Source organism: Microtus ochrogaster, unplaced genomic scaffold (assembly GCF_000317375.1).
Source record: "Microtus ochrogaster isolate Prairie Vole_2 unplaced genomic scaffold, MicOch1.0 UNK18, whole genome shotgun sequence".
NCBI lineage: Eukaryota > Metazoa > Chordata > Mammalia > Rodentia > Cricetidae > Microtus > Microtus ochrogaster.
This window is the reverse complement of record NW_004949116.1, coordinates 1,082,549-1,100,033: the sequence shown is the minus strand read 5'-3', so window position 1 is coordinate 1,100,033 and position 17,485 is coordinate 1,082,549. Positions and strand designations below refer to the sequence as shown.

The following is a 17,485-nucleotide window of genomic DNA, read 5'->3' as shown; positions in this document are numbered from 1 at the left end:
ACACACACACACACACACACACACACACACAGCCAAAACACCCATGCACTAACCCCAGTACTGTGGAGGGTGGAACCAATGATTTCCGACTTCCTGGGGTCCCAACTTCAGCAAGACACCCTGTCTCAAAAGGGTGAAAGAGAGAGTGTGAAAGAACAGAATACTTACGTCCTCCTCTGGCCCACAGGTACCCATACATGTTTACATGAATAATAAACACACAACACACACACAGAGGGATCTGGGAACAGACCCTCACATAGGTTGATGTCATGTGAAGACAAGCACTGAAACTAGGGGATGGAGCTCTCGGATCCCCTTCCTTCCAGGGTGACCAGTTGCCTGAGCTAGGAAGGATGGAGGGTGTTCTGGGATATGGGGCCTTTTGTGTTATCCCAGGACTGTCTGGGACAAGCCAACCTAACTGGCCGTGCTGAGTGCTGGCCAGGAGCTGCTGTTTGCTCACTTACTGTGTTGTTTGGAGAAACTTTGGGACAGGAAAGGGAGTGCAGGGGTCTTAGGGCAGGAAGGAAGTGTGACCTAGCTGCTGATGGCAGGAGCTCGAAACACCTTGTATGCAATGCCAGAGAGGCCTCTACCTAAGTGTTTGTTCCAATGGAAAGGACACGCTGAACTAACACCAGCTTCAAGTGGGAAAGCAACCAAGGGTGGGGGCAAGCTGAGGGACAGACAGCTGGGGAGCTTCCTGCCTCTCGAAAATGTGGCCCTGTATGTAATCTGCGTTCCTCCTGCTGAGGCAAATCCATTGTCCTTCTTAAACCCATGTTGGCCAGAGGGCCTGGTGCACAAGAACTCTCCCTGATGTACTTTTGAGTTAGATCCAGATGAGAGGAAACACATGGCAGTTGTGTGGCTCCAGGGGTGAGGGGTGATGTGTATTTATGAAAAGGCCACCTTTGTCACATTGTTTATTGGGTAGCTGGGTAGCTGGCCAGGTGAGCTGGCACATACCTGTGATCGCAACGCCAGTGGACAGAGATGGGCGGACCTTTGGGTTCCAGGCTAGTACCAGCTATAGAGAGGGACCCTGTCTCCAAAACAACAAACAAAGGTTGAGAGCTATCCCTGAGGATTCAAGCAATACACGGGTCAGCTACCCAGGTACATGACTGTCCCCTGAGGCAGGTTACCTCAAATCCATAGGGAGTCAAATAAAGATGGGGGTGGGCGGGAGTAGAGAAAAGGTGAGTATGAGCTGAGGGAACCAAAAGAGTCCAAGCGCTCAACAGGAAACAATGGGCAGAACTTGGGGCTGTTTGTGACTGGTAGCCTAGGCTAGCCTTGTATTGGATCTAGCCAAGAATGACCCTGAACTCTTGACCCTCATTCTCCCAAGTGCTGGAATTACAGTCGTGTGCCACAGACTTTTCTCTTGTCAGCCATGACCCTGCTCCGGGTTCTATTTATTTTGGGATCCCCAGACTAAAGGGACAACCACTACCTGGATCTGTGCTGTGACAGAGATAAAAAAAAATATATCAGGCACTGACAGTTATTTTGAAAAACATTTTTAGGAGGAGTGGGAGGGAAATGGGAGGAGGGGAGGAAGTGAAAATTTTGAATAAAATAAAAAATAAATAAGAAAGAAAAACATTTTTAATTTTAAATTTATTTCATATGCATGTGTGTTTTGCTTGTGTGTGTGTATGTGTGTGTGTGTGCAGTACCTGAGGAGGCCAAAAGAGAACATAGAATCCCTTAAGACTGGAGTTTTAGACAGTTGTGGGCCGCCATCTGGGTGTTGGGAGTCGAACCTAGGTCCTTTGGAAGAGCATCCGGGGATCTTAAGCACTGGGCCTTCTCTCCAGACTTCAGACAGTTCTTATTGGCTCTGCTGGGAAGCAGCACACATTACTGTTGGGCCAGGCTAGTCACATGACAGTCATGATATGGGGAGGAGATGGTTCCACAGGGAGGTGACCATGGCCTGTCATGGTTTAAAGCACTCAAGCCACTGAGTAGAAATTCTCTGTCCTTGTCATCATCCAATCTGATGACCTCATACATTATCTGTAGCATCATTCCCAAGCAGTGCTGGGAACCCAGGCACAATGAACCAGTCACAGGTATCTTTTTAGAACTGGGACGTCAGTGGCTGGAGCCTAGCATGCACTAAGCCCTGGGTTCTGTCCCGAGTGCAGTGTAAACCAGTGACATACACCTTCATCCAAGCATTATCGAGGAAGAGGCAAGAGGATCAGGAGTTCAAAGTCATCCTTGAGTATATAAGGAGTTAGAAGCTATCCCAGAGTACTTGAAGACTCCATTTCAAACAATCAAGAAATGTTGGGAACCAGGATGACAGAGTAGAAACACAAGGAGAACGAAATATAGCCTGAACTGGGGCCCTTGACTGACACCAACTAGGAAGCATCCAGCCATGGAATATTATAACATTCTGGGCTTAGATAACCCCCAACTCTCTTGAATAATCATACTCAAATTCCTTCTTAAAGGAGGACACAGATTCCTGATTTCCTCTTCTCTTCTCAAAGTCTCGTCTGACCCTTTAGACCATGGCCTGGATACTTCTTTTCTGCTTCTCTTGGAAAGTAAGGTGTTGAGCCAAATCAGTGGGACTTCAATGTATGGCAGGGTCCCTCACTGAGCCCCAGAAGTTTTGATTTAGTAAGTTGTTACATGAAATCAAGGTTTTGAACATGCACACTTGAGGTTGCGTCACTAAGGGTAAGTTTGAACTATAATTTGGTGCCCTCCAGAGCTGCTCTGGGCTTCTGTCTCTGGGTATAGCCCTAGGGAAGGATCCCAGGACCAGCCTAACAAGGGTTCTAGAAACAGCCACTTTCTCCATCTTCCCCACCCACCCCCACGCCTGCCACTGCCACCTCTGCAGGTGATGTGTGGTGACAGCCTGCCATGGAGACTGGCAAGGCCCAGGGCACGGCCCTCACTTCTGATCATCTACATTTTGTACCAGGCTTACTGGGCAGAGACAGACTAACTATGGTGCCAGGCACGGATGAGTGCTCATAAATGAGTGTATTCTACAGCCCCTATTCTGTGTTATGGGCTTCTGACTGATGTTTTCTTAGGGGTGGCATGCATTCAGCTCCTAACAGTCAGGAGAAACTCCTTTATAAAATGTTAAACTGGTTTAAAAGTGGCAGCCTGTGTAAAAGTGAAAAGTAATCACCATGGAATCCCTTAACTGAGAAAACTGGCTCCAGCTTTTTCCTGCTCTTCCCAGCTTCCTGCTCTTATCCCTGGGTAGCTGCAAAAGGGTCACGCCTGGCCGAGAGGAAAGTGGCCCTGTGCCCTGGTCATTCTGCCCATTTGTGACAAGGTGAGGTCAGGGAGCCAGTCAGCACTCAAGCTGGGTTTCCTGAGTGACAGGCAGACCAGCTGAGAGCCAGCTCCTGGCAGAATTCTGGGGAATTCTTGATGTTCAGTGACACTGCCTGCCGGAGCTGAGAAATTGCTAGCTCAGTTAGCTTGTTCACTTTTGAATTGGGGTCAAACATTTTCCATTATAGATTTGTGGTGCCCCTTCTCTCTCAGAGCACCATGGCCGGGTGGAAGGCTCTGGCTGATTGGCAGGGGTATAGGTTGAAGTCTCTGGGACTGGGTGTGCAAAACCCTCACCTCCTCCCATCCTGTCCACCTTTCCAGGACCTTGAAGCCAGGGCTGAGTGCTACTGAGCCTGCTCCTAATTTCCCTGAGCTTCCTCGTTTTCATATTCTGTCCCAGCCCGCAGCACCCTATCCAGCCTGGACCTGCCTGGCTCAGCCCCTGCCAGCCTGACCTAGTCCCCACTAACCCAGTGGAGCCCCTTCCCCTATGCATCTTCTAACAGGAGCATTTCTGAACTTTGATCCCATGCCTGGCTTCAAAGCTCCCTCAGGGTAGGGCAGAGCATTGCAAAGTCAGCATTCAACAGCTCAGTCACTGGCTGCGCTGATGCGGGGTGAGGGGTGGGAAGGAGAGAGGGTGGGAGGAGGGGTGGGTGGGTGAGAGGGGATAGGTGGGCGAGAGTGAGGCAGCAGCAAAGCCCCTGACCCACTGCTTCCTTTGAGGCCGTGCCACCCTAGGCTAGAGAATTTCATGTCCTTGGGCGTGCATTTTCAAGTTCTGATGCCAATGCAGGCTTAGTAGGATTTAAATGTCCTACGCCAGAAGTGACTACAGGAGAGTTACCAGCACTGTCTGTGAATTACTTTCTGCCATTTCCCACGCTGTTTAAGGTTTAAAGTCTCTGTGGCTCTCTCCACTTTCAGTTGTCATAAAAACACCTCCAAATAGGATCTATTTAACCTCCAAGGCACACATCACCAAAATGAATTACAGTCCTTTGTAAAACTTGGTGTATGTGTGTGTGTTTGTGAAAATGAATGTGTGTCTATGTATACTTTTTTAAAAGATTTTATCTTTATATTTGTTTCTGTTGTGGGTGTGTTCAACCCTCTCCAAGAGCAGTGAGCGCATGCTCTTAATCTCCAAGCCATCTCTCCAGCACTGTGGATTTAATCTTTATGGCACTGTGAAGAAGGTGTGCCTACCAATCTCATTGTACAGTGGAGAAAAATGAGGCCTCAGGGGTTAAATGACTTCCCCAAGGCTGTGATGTGGATAAATGACAACAGTAGAATTTGAAGTCATAGAAAAATAGAGTTCGTTCTGAAGGACAGGTGAGGCCTTCTCAATGTGCTTGGGAAGATGAGCCCGCGGTACCTGACACAGGCTCTGCCTGGGGCTGGCCTTGTTGAGAGCGAGTGTGGAAAACTATTAGGCGATCATTGTGGTCCTGTGGTTCTGGTTAAGCTGGAGCCTGAGCCTGCTGAGTGGCAGCCCAAGCCTCCTTGATCAGCCACCACAGTTGGGTGTGATTTCGGTCACAGACCTTCGGAATTGGAGCACCTGTCTGAGAGAAGCAGCACAGAGGCCATTGGGTATGGATGACCCAACTCCCAGCCCTGGCTTGCAGCTAAAAGCGAGGCCTAGTTGCTATAAACCTCCAAAAGCCCTCTAGAGCCTTTGTACTTTATCTAGGATCAAAGAGAAAGGCAGTACCAGGGAAATCTTCAGATTGTGCGAGCCCTCCCAGGCTTTTCTGCCCTACAGCCCCTCGGCTTCCCCTCACTCCTTTCATGAAGGCCTTTTTTTTTTTAATTTGGTGGTTTTGAAAGAAAATGATCCCCAAAGGGAGTGGCAATCTTAGGAGGTGTGACCTTGTTGGAGGAGTGAGAAAAGGAGGAGAGGAGGATGTCAGGGACCACACAACCAGCCACAGAGTAGAAGGAAAGAAAGAAATATAGAATAAAAAAGGTAAAAAACCCAGAGGCAAAATACAGTTAAAGAGAAAGAGGATAATTTAAGTTAGAAAAGCTGGCTGAAAACAAGTCAAGCTAAGGCTGGGCATTCATAAGTAAGAATAAGTCTTCGTGTATTTCTTTGGGAGCTGGGTAGGCTTCCAAAGTCCACGGGGGTGGGCTTTGAGGTCTCTTGTTTAAATTTCCCTTAGTGTGACAGTCAGTCAATTTCCTGTTGCCTGTAAGATATAGAACTCTCAGCTACAGCACCACCCCTGCCTGCACACCGCCATGCTCCCCACCGTGATGATAATAGACTGAACTTCTGAGCTGTGTGTGAGCCCCATTGAGATATTTCCCTTATAAGAGTTGCTGTGGTCGTGGTGTCTCTCCACAGCAATAGACACCTTAACTAGGACATTGCCAAAGCAGCTCTTTTCTTCTGGAAACTTCTCTGGTGGTTGCTGTCAGCTCCATCCTACTTGTTCCTTGTCTCCATGACTCTCTTTCTAGAGTCCACAAGGCTTGTGTGTGTGTGTGTGGGGGGGGGTTTCCTCTCTGTCTTCTCTTTTTCTTTTGCCCCAGCTTGAGTATGGGAAGGAATCCAAGAGACAGAACAGGAGCAACCCATCTTAACCAAGAAACAGGACATAAATACCTCTTCCTCATGCCCATACCATGATGGACTAATAGTTCCTGCTCCTCAGGTCTGGGGAGCTTTACTCTGGATTGACAAGAGAGCTTGTGTGAGATAGTCCCATCCAGTTAGGTACAATGGAGCGGTCAAAAGAGAGTGTATGTCTCTTATATGGGGTAGAGACCTAAACTAAAATGATCCAAGCTAGAGTCTCCTGTGTTGTGGGTGTATCAGTCATCAGGTTAGGGGCAGACTAAGATTAGTGTGAGAGAGACTGTGTGTGTTTGTGTGTGTGTGTTACCCCAAATCCTTGAGTGCATCCTCCATGCATCATCTATGACAAGGGACTCTGCTGCAGCACGCATGAAAAACCCTTTTGTAGATGTTGTTTTTACTCTTTGGGGGCCCACCACCCTGCTCCCAAAGAAATACACGAAGACTTATTCTTACTTATGAATGCCCAGCCTTAGCTTGACTTGTTTCTAGCCAGCTTTTCTAACTTAAATTATCCTCTTTCTCTTTAACTGTATTTTGCCTCTGGGTTTTTTACCTTTTTTTATTCTATATTTCTTTCTTTCCTTCTACTCTGTGGCTGGTTGTGTGGCCCCTGACATCCTCCTCTCCTCCTTTCTCACTCCTCCCCTCGTCCCTAGATTTCTCCTATTTATTCCCTCTGCATGCCAGCCCCGCCATCCTTTCTCCTGCCTAGCTATTAGCCATGCAATTCTTTATTCGACCAATCAGGTGTTTTAGGCAGGCAAAGTAGCATAGTTTTTCAGAGTTAAGCAAATGCAGTGTGAAAGAATGCAGCACATCTTTGCATCATGAAGCAAGTGCTCCACAGCATAAACGCATTTTAGACTAATATTCCACAACACCCTGTCACAGATGACTTCTGATCCTTGGATTGTGCACACATCAGGTCTGTTCAGTCACGTACAAAGTGGATGGGGCTAGTCTCTTCATCATCAGACCCAGAGAGGAAGACTCTGGGTTCTGGCCCTGGCCCACAGACTGCCAGCAGTGGGTTTGCAGGTGGTCATGTAGGACTAAGGGCTTATTGGGTGTGAGCTCATCTGATAGTGGTGAGTCCCTACTTCTTGGCAGGTGATGCATTCAAGCACTAATAAGTGCCACAATCGGAGCTCTTGGTACACACAGCATGCCTTGAAGGGATCAAATTAGTCCACACTCTGCTGGGAGACTTGTAGCCCTGGGGGCAGTTTCCACAAGTGAGGCTCCAGGCAGTGGCTGGAGGCTCTTTTAAGACTTCTAAACCTTCCAAGGTGGCTTTGAAAGAAGGAAACACTGTTCTGTGAAAGTCACAGCCTACGACGGGGACAATCACTATCGCCTTTGTGGTTGGAGAGACTGTGTTGAGCCCAGGCTCCATGCATACCAGTCAGCCACTCTGCCGCTGAGTTCCAGCCCCAGCCCCAGCCCTTCCTTCTACTTTGTGTTTAGAGACAGGACTTGCTCCTTTCACTACCTAAACTGACCTTGAACTACCCGTCCTTCTACTTTCTGAGTAGCTGGGTTGACAGACCTGTTCCCTTAGGCCTGGCTTAGTCTAGGAATTTTAGAACTGCTTGACCGAAGTACCAGGAACTGGCGGTGTGGTGAACTTGACTCTCTAATCTCAGAAGTCTGACAAACATCTGGTTACTGTGGTAAGTATCGGTAGTTTCTGGCCCCAGGGGAGGGGCCAGCCACACGTGTCCTGATAGCTAGGGACAGAGACAGGAAGCCTTAGACTATTTTTTCAAGTTCCTGTGCTGACTTTAGGTGGCAGGTCGGACCTGTTCTGGGGTTTAGGGGAAGTTTCACTGCTGCCCTCTGGCAGATTCACTCTGAGCTTTTGTTTTTGTTTCGTTTTTTTTTGCAGAGATCAAACCCCGGCTGTATCAGGCAAGTGTGTGTATTTCTACAGAGTGACACTCATAGCCCAGAGGTTTGTGTTGTTGTTTTTCATGGCAAAGCTCCACAGCAGAGTCCTGTAAGGTTAAGGGGCTCAGGTATCTGAGCTTCAAGGGCAGCAGCTGCTGGGGGGGGGGGGGCAGGGCCCAGGTTACAGGCTGTGCAGGGGTTCTAACCTCCCCTGAGATGCTTAGCAGGCCATCTACTGCAGACTCCTAAAGGTTCCTGCAGGGTCCAGTGGACTTCTCTGGAGGGTTGGTCACAGTTTCCAGTCACGGTTTCAGAGGCTAGTAAACCACTCTGCAGAGCACACAGAGTAACCGAGTACAGAGAAGGAAGATGCTGGGATGGAGTACCCTCTTGCTTCAGCGTTTCCCGAGCTCTGTTTCCCTGTCCTGGAGTAGCTGAGTACAGGGAAGGAAGATGCCAGGACAGAGACCCCTCTTGCTTCAGCGTCTCCCTAGCTCTGCTTCCCTGGGCTCTGGCCTGCACTTGGCAGGTCCTGCAGGCCTGAGTCTGCAGGCTATAAGGCAGGGCTAGCATCACCGCTCAGGAGGGAGAACAGAGGCTCACTGAGAAGCATCTCTGTTTGACTTACGGATGCATGACTAAAGACGGTCTAGGGTCAGTAAAGTGTTTGTGCCTGGTCCTGGGGCTCTAACAAATCCATCCAGGTCTGTTATCCATGGACAGGAGGAGAAGGCACAAGATTTGCATACATGTGCTCTGAACTTCCGGTCTTCTGTGTCACTGGTATGGCTCAGGAAATATTGTTCATGGCTTGAGATTTTCTGGCCACATTTACTGTGTTTTGTGTCTTTGAAGTCACTGTTTCACCTTTTTAATGTAATTTCTTAATATAGCTGCTTAATCAGAGCGGGTTAGACAGTTTACTGTGACATAACGGGCCTCAGAGACTGTGACTGTAATGTGCTTTATAACTTCACTTATTATTATTACGTGTGTGATGCAGATGTTGGGGTATGCACATGCCATGACACATATGTGAAGGTTGTCAAACAACTGTGTGGAGACAGCCCTCTCCTTCCACCTGCATGCAAGTTCCAGGGGTTGGACGCAGGTCCCCAGGCTTGTAGGGCGAAGCACCCTTATCCCCTGAGCTACCTTGCAAGCCCTGTAATCTTGTTTTTCATTACAGAAATAGTAAGCCCAGACAACAGAAATAAACAAAGGGTACAAAGAAGCAAAAGCACACAGATAAAAGGCTGGGGCTCCTAGGAGAGTGTGGTGCTGAGGCATGGAGTCAGGCTGAGCTGGAGCCCCGGCCACATGAATATCTCGGTTAGGAACTGTTCTAGTGTGCTGTCTGCTGCTGTGTGGCACATAACCAACAGTAGCCTGGGAGAGGGCAGGGTTTATTTCAGCTTGCAGCTTACCGTCCGTCATCGAGGGACTATCATGGCAGGAGCTGGAGCTGGGCAGGAAGGCAGCTCGCTGGCTTGCCCCAGCTCATATCAACTAGCTTTCTTACACAGCCCAGGAGCAACTGGCTTGGGGATGGCACAGTGGCCTGGGCCCTCCCACATCATTTAACAATCAAGAAAGTGCCCCACAGACTTGCCTGTAGGCCAGTCCAATGGAGGGAATTCTTCGGTTGAGGTCCCCTCTTCCCAGCTGTGTCAAGTTGACAGCCAAGTCTGCCTATGGCATTGAGCATGGCAACTCGGTGTCTCCAAGCCACAGTTTCTTTATCCTTGAAAACAAGTTTGAGGCAGTGGGGTTGGGAAAGTGGCCCACCCAGTTCATAAAGTGCCAGCTGTGCAAGCATGGTGGCCGGAGTCTGAGATCCAGAGCCCACATTAAAACAAAACAACTGGGTGCGGCAGTCAGACCATGAGGTGCTGGGCAGACAGAGTCAGGAGGACCTCGAGATTGCTTGCTGGATTCTTGCTGAATTCATAAGCCAGGTTTAGTGAGGGACCCTGACTCACAAAACAGGGAGGAGAGTGACCGAGAGAGACACCTCTGGACTCCACACACGTGTGCATACGTATGTATACACGCCAACACAGGTGGGTGAGAGAAGAAAGTAATGTGATACCTCTTCACCTGCTGCATGGACTGTAATAGTGTATGCGAAGTTCTCAGCATTGTGAATACAATGTCAGCATCCAATCCAGGAGGGCCAGGGAAGGGCCCTTCACTGGGCTAGGGCCTCAGCAGAGTGGAGAGCTTCAGGGTCTGCACACGCCTGCCTGTGTAGGCTGAGACTCTGGGGACTTTGGATGACAGCCCAAGAAGTGAGAGCGGGGGGGCCCCTTGGGGCTGTATCCCTACTGAAGAAAGTGTGTTCCCTAGGCAGCTTGGAGCCGGCCGTTTTCTCTGATGTTTCTTGGTTTTCCGTGAGGTCTGGGAATGGTCCTGGGAGTGACACTTGGAGAAAAAGTGAGAGGGGGCCTGGGGTGTGTGTCAGGGAACATCACCACGGTTCCTTCTGAGACAGGAAGTGCCAGCAATAGTGTTAGGTTCTGCCTGTGTCCAGGACTTTCTGTCTAGAGAAACCACCTTCTGCCTTCTAAGGTGAGAAGGCAGCCACACTCTTATCCCAAGGGGGAAACACAAACCACTTAAGCGTTCAGTGGAGGCTGTGGGGACAAGACTTCACACGTGTGTTTGGGAGTTTCAGGGCGCACACTTGTCTTTGCCTGAGTGATTCACTGACCCAAGATGTGGCGCTGCCGGAAGTCAGTGTGATAGAAAGCAACCCCCATAAGTCATTCTCAGGAGCTTGCCTCCCAGTGAAGCAATCCTTCACTTGGTGGTGCCCATCTATTTCCCTGGCATTCCCAGCTTTTCCAGGAAAACAAATTAGTCACCCCCCGTCACCCCCTGCCACACACACACCAACCTGGGCCTGCTTATATGCTTTGGAATAAAACACAGAGAAAATAAACCAGGTCCAGCTCACCCAGGAGGCTAGCTGGAGAACCAGCAGGAGAAAATATTGAGATTGGCTGACTGTCTGGGAGGCCACTTGCACCATGCCCAGGGGGCTGGTTGTAGGATGTCAGCCCTTTGCTCAGTGGTATATGGCATGGGTTTTGCTAAGCTTTGTGTTTATTCTAGTACTGTTCTCCGGTTCCGGAATAATCCTGCACATCTCAATCTAATGTTCATTTTTGTCCAAATTGCTTGTTCATCCATTATCTCAACAGAAGCCTTGGGGTATGCTCAGAGCCAATATTTCCACGCAGATGGTTTTCTAAGAGGCAGGACTGCGCCCCCAGAGAAATGGCTGCACTATGGCACAGACCTGGGTTGTGGTTTCAGAACTTTAAGGTTTGGGTCTGGAAAGGACCTTGAGGTACACATTGCTCAGATTATAGAAGAGAAAAAAAGAGTTTCAGGGTAAAGTGACATTTTCAGGTAATGGACTACTTAGACACTGAAACCAGGGCCAGGCCTCGGGGATCCTTGCTCCTTGAGACATCCTTTCCTGACCCTCAGGCTTTGAATTCTTAGATCTCAGAACGATCTGGTAGCTGAAAGGTGGCTTCCCGTTACCTTCCTGGGCTGAAAGTGTCCTCCAGAAAGCCTCAGACTTACATAGCTCAGTCAGCAAAGTGCTTGCCACAGAAACGGGAAAGTCTGCGATTGGCCCCCAGAACTCACATTAAACAACCGGACATGGTTGTAATTCCAGTGTTGGGGAGGGGAGACGGGGTTTTTGGAACTCACTGACATCCAGCCCAGCCTAATCTATTAGCCCCAGGTCCTGTGAGAGATACCCTCAAAAAAAAAGTGCTGCCCCCCAAGGAACAACATCTGAGGTCCCCTGGCTTCCACACACACATGACCATGCACTCACGTCTCTTAATTTTAAGTAAGTTCCCAAAGTTGTCTTGGGCCACATTCGTAGGTATCTTTGATCTTGTGCAGCTCATGGGTGGCTTGTTAGGCGTGCCTTTGGGCATAGAGAGTTGCTTGGAAGGTCCCAGGACTTGTTCTAAGCAGGTGTCCTGGGACACTCAGACCCAGGAAAGCTGTTCTGAGGGAACAGATGTACCATCTCACAGACCCCTGAAAACAAGAGGCAGAGCCTGCACGCGGGACCACTCAGGAAAGTGTCAGCCTTGGTCAGAAGGCAGAGTGGCCCGGGAAAGTGGTGGCAGGGGCTTTTGCTGAGCCTCTGGGAGGAAGAGGTAGGGGGGCAGAGGCAGGCAGGCTCAGGATCCTCCGATTTGAACAGTTGCTGTGAGCAGCTCTGGGCTGGTCAGGGCGGGGCACAGTGGCCCCGGGGGTGACAGGGGTTGAGGAGAGAAAGAGCTCTAGAAGGTTTGTTTGTAAAGGGGTGGTAAGCATCCAGGTGAGTTGTTTTCTCTCTCTAGGAATTTGCTACCCCACATGTAATAACAAAGGCTATGTGGGAGTTTTGTGGGAGCCTAGGTAGCTTGGATGCTCACCTTACTAGACATGGATGGAGGTGGGGGTTCCTTGGACTTCCCACAGGGCAGGGAACCCTGATTGCTCTTCGGGCTGAGGAGGGAGGGGGACTTGATTGGGGGAGGGGGAGGGAATGGGAGGTGGTGGCGGGGAAGAGACGGAGATCTTTAATAAATAAATAAATTTTAAAAAAAGTAAAAAAAAAAGAAGTATATATCTGTCATGAAAAAAACAAACAAACAAACAAAGGCTATGGATAGCGGTGCATCGGAAGCCAGGCAACCAGAGGCGAGGAGATGCAGGCAGGGCCCCTGTCTCCTGCAGGGGGCAGGGGATTGCAGGTTGTCTGACGGGAGTTGGGGGATGTAGACGGATGAGGGTTTCACTAGCAGAGCATCTTAAATGGCTAGAGCTGTCATTCTTGCAAGAGAGAAAGGCTGCATGCTCTGTTCTTCAAGGACAAGCATCTCCCTGGGAGTCCTGATTTAGCCAGATTGCAGAAGGCACCTGCTGTTTTCTGAGGAACTTTGCCTGAAGTTCTGTGAGGACAGGATGAGGGGTCATGCTGGCAAGAAGGACCTCACAGACCTCGGCTGCTGCATTCCAGGCCTCGCTTGCTTCCTCTCTCCATCCAGCTGCCTGTACAGCCGTGGCTCAGCTCTGCCCTCCCTCCCGCTGGCTGCCTGTGTGGTACAGTTACCTCCTCAGCAGGCAGCCCCCGACACAGGTGGTAATGACAGCCCGCTGCAGTCCTGACAGACAGCGAGGATATCTGCCTGAGCTCTGCCATCATCTCAAGCAGCAAAGCAGCTCTAACCAAGAGAACTGTCGCCTGTGCTGTCTCAGGCCAGCTCATGCTGTCTGCCAGCTGCTTGTTGCGCTGCTCTGGGGACTGGGAACACGCCCAGCCCCAGTCCCCATCTGTTGCTGGCGTGAAGCAGCGGCTCCCGAGAGCATCCGAACCTTAGAAATCGCCTGGGCTGAGAGGGTCAGGAAGCCCCTTCTTGGATTGGCCTTTGGAAGGCGAGAGCAGGATTTGTCAGAGCTGAGAGAGCAGCTTGTCAGCCGCTACTCACCCCACCAGCCAGCGTCTCCCAGCCCAGCATCCGGAAGAGGAGACCTTGGGACCCCTCCGGGCTGAGTAAGCAGACCCTTCTTGGCTGGCTTCCTAAATGCATGGTGCTTGCACGCTCCCCGTGTGCCCATGTTTTTTTCTGTGGTGCCTCTTGTCGCCCCTGTATGCAGGACTGCTGGCTGGTGCTTTGTTCTGCCAGAGGCTCTTTCTCAATTAAACACCTCAAGGCTGAACAAAATGCTCCTTCACTCCAAGGGAGCTGTACGTCTGCTCCTTATGTAACTTTTGTCCGTGACTTAGAGAGAATACCTTAGCAGGTGGGATGTGTGAGGGGGCGTGTTCATCACTGTTCCTCTGCAGAGACTGTCCCCATCTCTGCCAGGCTGGGGAAGGGAGCGAAGACTGGGCTGTCTACAAAGGTTCTGATTTGAGAGTCTTCTTCCTCTTCCTCCCCTGCTGTAAAGTTCTCTCTCGAGCCGAATCTCTCCGTGCAGTAGACACTCTTCTACCTTCGCTTCCCCTTCCTGAGTCATTCATTCAGTCCGACCCCAGTGGTAGAGACTAAGGGACAGTGCAGGGGGATTTTGAGTCTGGTCCACGTTGTCCCCCGGGGCTGTCTAGACCACAGATACATCGGAGATTTGACCGATCTCCTGCTGGAAGATGGGACTTGCTTGCTGCCTGTCTGCCTTGAGGAGGAAGATACTGAATACCAGAGTGGATAGGGAAGGCCAAGGGAGGGCGAGCAGAGAAGGTGGACGCCCTTCACTCTGCAGCAGGAACAGAACAGAAAGAACTGACCAGCTGAGCTGAGGCCGGCAGAGGCTAGGCCTGAAGCTCCAGGTGCCCTGCCCCAGCCACCCTCCTCTGAAACTGGTGCTTAGCACTCACAGCGAGCCGCTACTATCTTGTTTGGGTTTTTGTTTGTTGCTTATGACTCCCTTCCACATGCCGGACCAGTTATGCCCAAAGAAGACTCCAGCGTAGAAATCTTGTGACTCTCCCCTGATCCCGTCCCTACTCCTTATGCCCTGTGATTAGGAGCACACCACTGGTGTCAGAGGAGGGTATGAGGCTGAACGCTGTTTCTAAGTCACAACCCAACGTGGGCAAGTAAAGGTGGCACTAAATAACTCGAGAACGGTGAGGCAATAGCACATCTAGCCCGGCACTCAGCTAAGTGCAGACTTCTGGAGGGGTCTGGGCCCAGCAAGCAGCATCAGACCTAGGGACACACAAGAAGGCTCCCAAAGTGCACAAGGTCCCCAAACCCAGACAGAAGAGGATTTCAGATGTCATAGTCGTGGGGGGGGGGCGCTCCAGAGCAGGGTTTAGTCAGCCAGCAGCGGCTGTCACAGGGATATGACAGACAGGTGCCAGGGATAGTTGTACCCAGGGCCCACAGCCCCTCTCTGACCCCAAACAGAGGCTTGGCCATGTGGCCTCGTAGGTCTAGGAGCTCCTCACCTTTCAGGATGCTCTCCAGTGTGCACGGGAAGCATTCAAGGACTGGTTAAATAAATATGAGGTGAGTTTTGGTTGGTTTCCATTTGGATATTGGGATATTTTAGCCTGACAGCAGGCCTTGTCGCAGGTACAGATTCACAGGACAGGAAGTCAAAGTTAGAAAGTCAAATTCCCCAGTGACCTGATAGAGAATCCAGAATATGGAGGGTCCCTTTGTTTGTCCTAAGGTCATGAAAAGGCTGAACCCCAAGAGAAACCCGGTGTCCAGAGGCTACAGGGAGTGGGGAGAGGAACAGCGGGGCTAAGGATAGGCGCTAGCGGACTGGGCTCTGTCACCAACTTCTGTGCTTGGCTCCTCACTGGATCCTGTCTCAGGACGCTGTCAAAATCAGCACTTCAGTGAAAGAAACAAAGTCTTCCCTGTGGACCAGTCACCTGGCATTCAGAGAAAGAGATGTTTGATCTCATCTGCCAATAGTATTGTCTGGCCAGGCTTTCTTAGAAATGCAGGGTTTTTTGGGTTCTCTGAATTTTCGTAACTATTGTTTGTTTATTGTGTGTGTATGTATGCGCATGCATGTATATGCCATGGCATGCATGTGGTCAGAGGGCAACCTGGAGGAGTCTGTTCTTTTTCTGGTATATTGGTTCCTCGGATGGAACGCAGGTCATCAGGATTATCAGCAAGTACCTCTGTCCGCTGAGCCACCTACATTTAGGTTTTTATTTCAGTCTGAGGATTTGAGTCCCTTCTCATATATCCATCTATCAGCGTAGAGAGCCGTCTTGCCCAGCTCCTTCTAGCAAAGCCTCCCGTCAGCCCGACTCAGCCTGTGGTCTAACCTGTATCTGTATCACTGTGACACATTTTCTTCTGTGCATTAGTGAGTTGCTTCTTACAGGTCGATTCAATTAATGACTCCCAAACATCAGCTGAGGTCTTAGTTCCCACCAGGGTCTGTCTCACATTTACCAACCGCACACCATGTACTGGCTCCAGGCTTGATCCTGGGAGGTTTTTCTGCCTTCCACATGGGAATTGAGGCCCCATGAACTTGCCTGAGATTGTACAGGCAGCACATGGGAACTGGAGCTGACACCTAGGTCCTCGACCGGCTTAGAAGCAGTGTCTGGTCCTTTCCGCTTCACTGAGCAAGACCTGGCAGTGAAAGTGTTCCCTTGCCTCTCCCTGTGACTTGATAGAGAACTTGACTAAGACGGCACGTGGCTTAGTTGAAGATCTGTGTTTCTGCTTCCTCAGCTCAAAAGTGAGGGTAGGCTTGTCCCCAATTCTTAACAATTTGACACCAGTGCAAGAGAGTGTTGGCACATAAGCCATAAAGTTGATGTGCTTTCCAGCCAGTCATGTGTCAATCTGGATAAATATCCTTGTCACAAGCACGACTCTAAAGGGGTTCTACGGATCCATGGGCTCTAATCTTAATTACAGAAGTTTGTGTTTAAATTATGATTGAAGCGATATGAGTTCCTGCAATCCCAACACTTGGGAGGTAGAGGCAAGAGAACAAGAAAGTCATTTTTAGCTACAAAGACAGTTTGAAGCCAGGCTGGGCTATATGAGGCACAGACCGAGAGATGACTGAGCATCAGTTAAGAGCACTTGTACAGAGCCTGGACTCAGTGCCCAGCACCCATATCTGGTGGGTCACAACCTCCTGGATCTCCAGCTCCAGGGAATCTGACACCTTCTGGCCTCTGCGGGCACTGGCACACGTGTGCACGTGCTACCTTTAGGTACATATCCATACACACTAATCAAAACGTTTGAGAAAGAGGAGGAGGAGTGAAGACTGAAGGCAGGCACGGTAGCATATAGTCTGGGATCCCAGCCCTGATGAGGCAGCCAGTCTAGCTATACAGCCTTACAGACCTGTCTGTACCGCATAGCAAGACTTGAAAGCTAGCCAGCAAGCAAACATATAATTGAGTCATTAGCCCCAATAGTGTTCCCTTGTGATCCCCTCCCCACATTTTTTACCATGGGACTTAAAACCCTGTGTTCTGTCAAGTAGCTGGGGACTGTGTACAAATTGTCTGTCAAGTAGCTAGGGACCGTGTATAAATTATCTCATTTTTGGGAGTCTTTTTTTTTTTCTGTTCAGGGTTGGTGTGGAGTCTACCATCAGTTAACTAAGAACCAGTTCTAGGCACACAGTAGGCATTTAACAAACAGTGGGCTGTGCTGTCTAAGGGAGTATTCAGTTGTGTGCCTCCTCGGAGCCACACAGGGCCCTGTGAGTGAACTGTTTTCTGCCAGAGCCCCAGGGTTCCACCACTGCAGTTAGCCAGAAGACAACCAAGGTTGAAGAGCTTTGGGGTCCTGTGGTTTTCTCGCCGTTACTCACTGTCCTTGCTGACAGCCAAGTCCCTTTCCCTCCTCCTGTCCTGCCTATCATTCACTGGTGAGTTTCCTCCCGTTGGTCCTGGGGGTTCATTCTGCAGCCATGCCCTTCCCCTGAAGGTCATCGTTGTGTCGTGATCTTTCTAGCATCGTTGGATCCCCTTCTCCATCTCCTCTCATGCTGCTCCAAGCTATAGCCCAGGGGACACAGGGAGAAAATGGGAGGAAATCAAAGCCAGACTCAGATTTTGTTTTGATTGTACTGGCGAGGTGTGTGGTGGCATTTATTGTCTGTCTGCTTTTAAGGGAGGCGGCCATCTGCCAGTCGTCATGG

At 50.1% G+C, this 17,485-nt stretch overlaps 1 protein-coding gene across 6 annotated transcripts in view; it reads left to right on the top strand.

Moving 5' to 3' along the window:
* Nucleotides 1-17,485, top strand: part of Prkag2 (protein kinase AMP-activated non-catalytic subunit gamma 2) — a 269,363-nt gene that overhangs the window by 32,971 nt on the left and 218,907 nt on the right. The window contains exon 1 of one of the 6 annotated variants that reach the window (XM_013353886.2): nucleotides 12,930-13,388. The exons of the other annotated variants lie outside the window; for them this stretch is intronic. The gene's annotated coding sequence lies outside the window, so the exon portion shown is untranslated. Of the gene's footprint in view, nucleotides 1-12,929; nucleotides 13,389-17,485 lie in introns of those variants that run through there. 6 annotated transcript variants of the gene reach the window in all.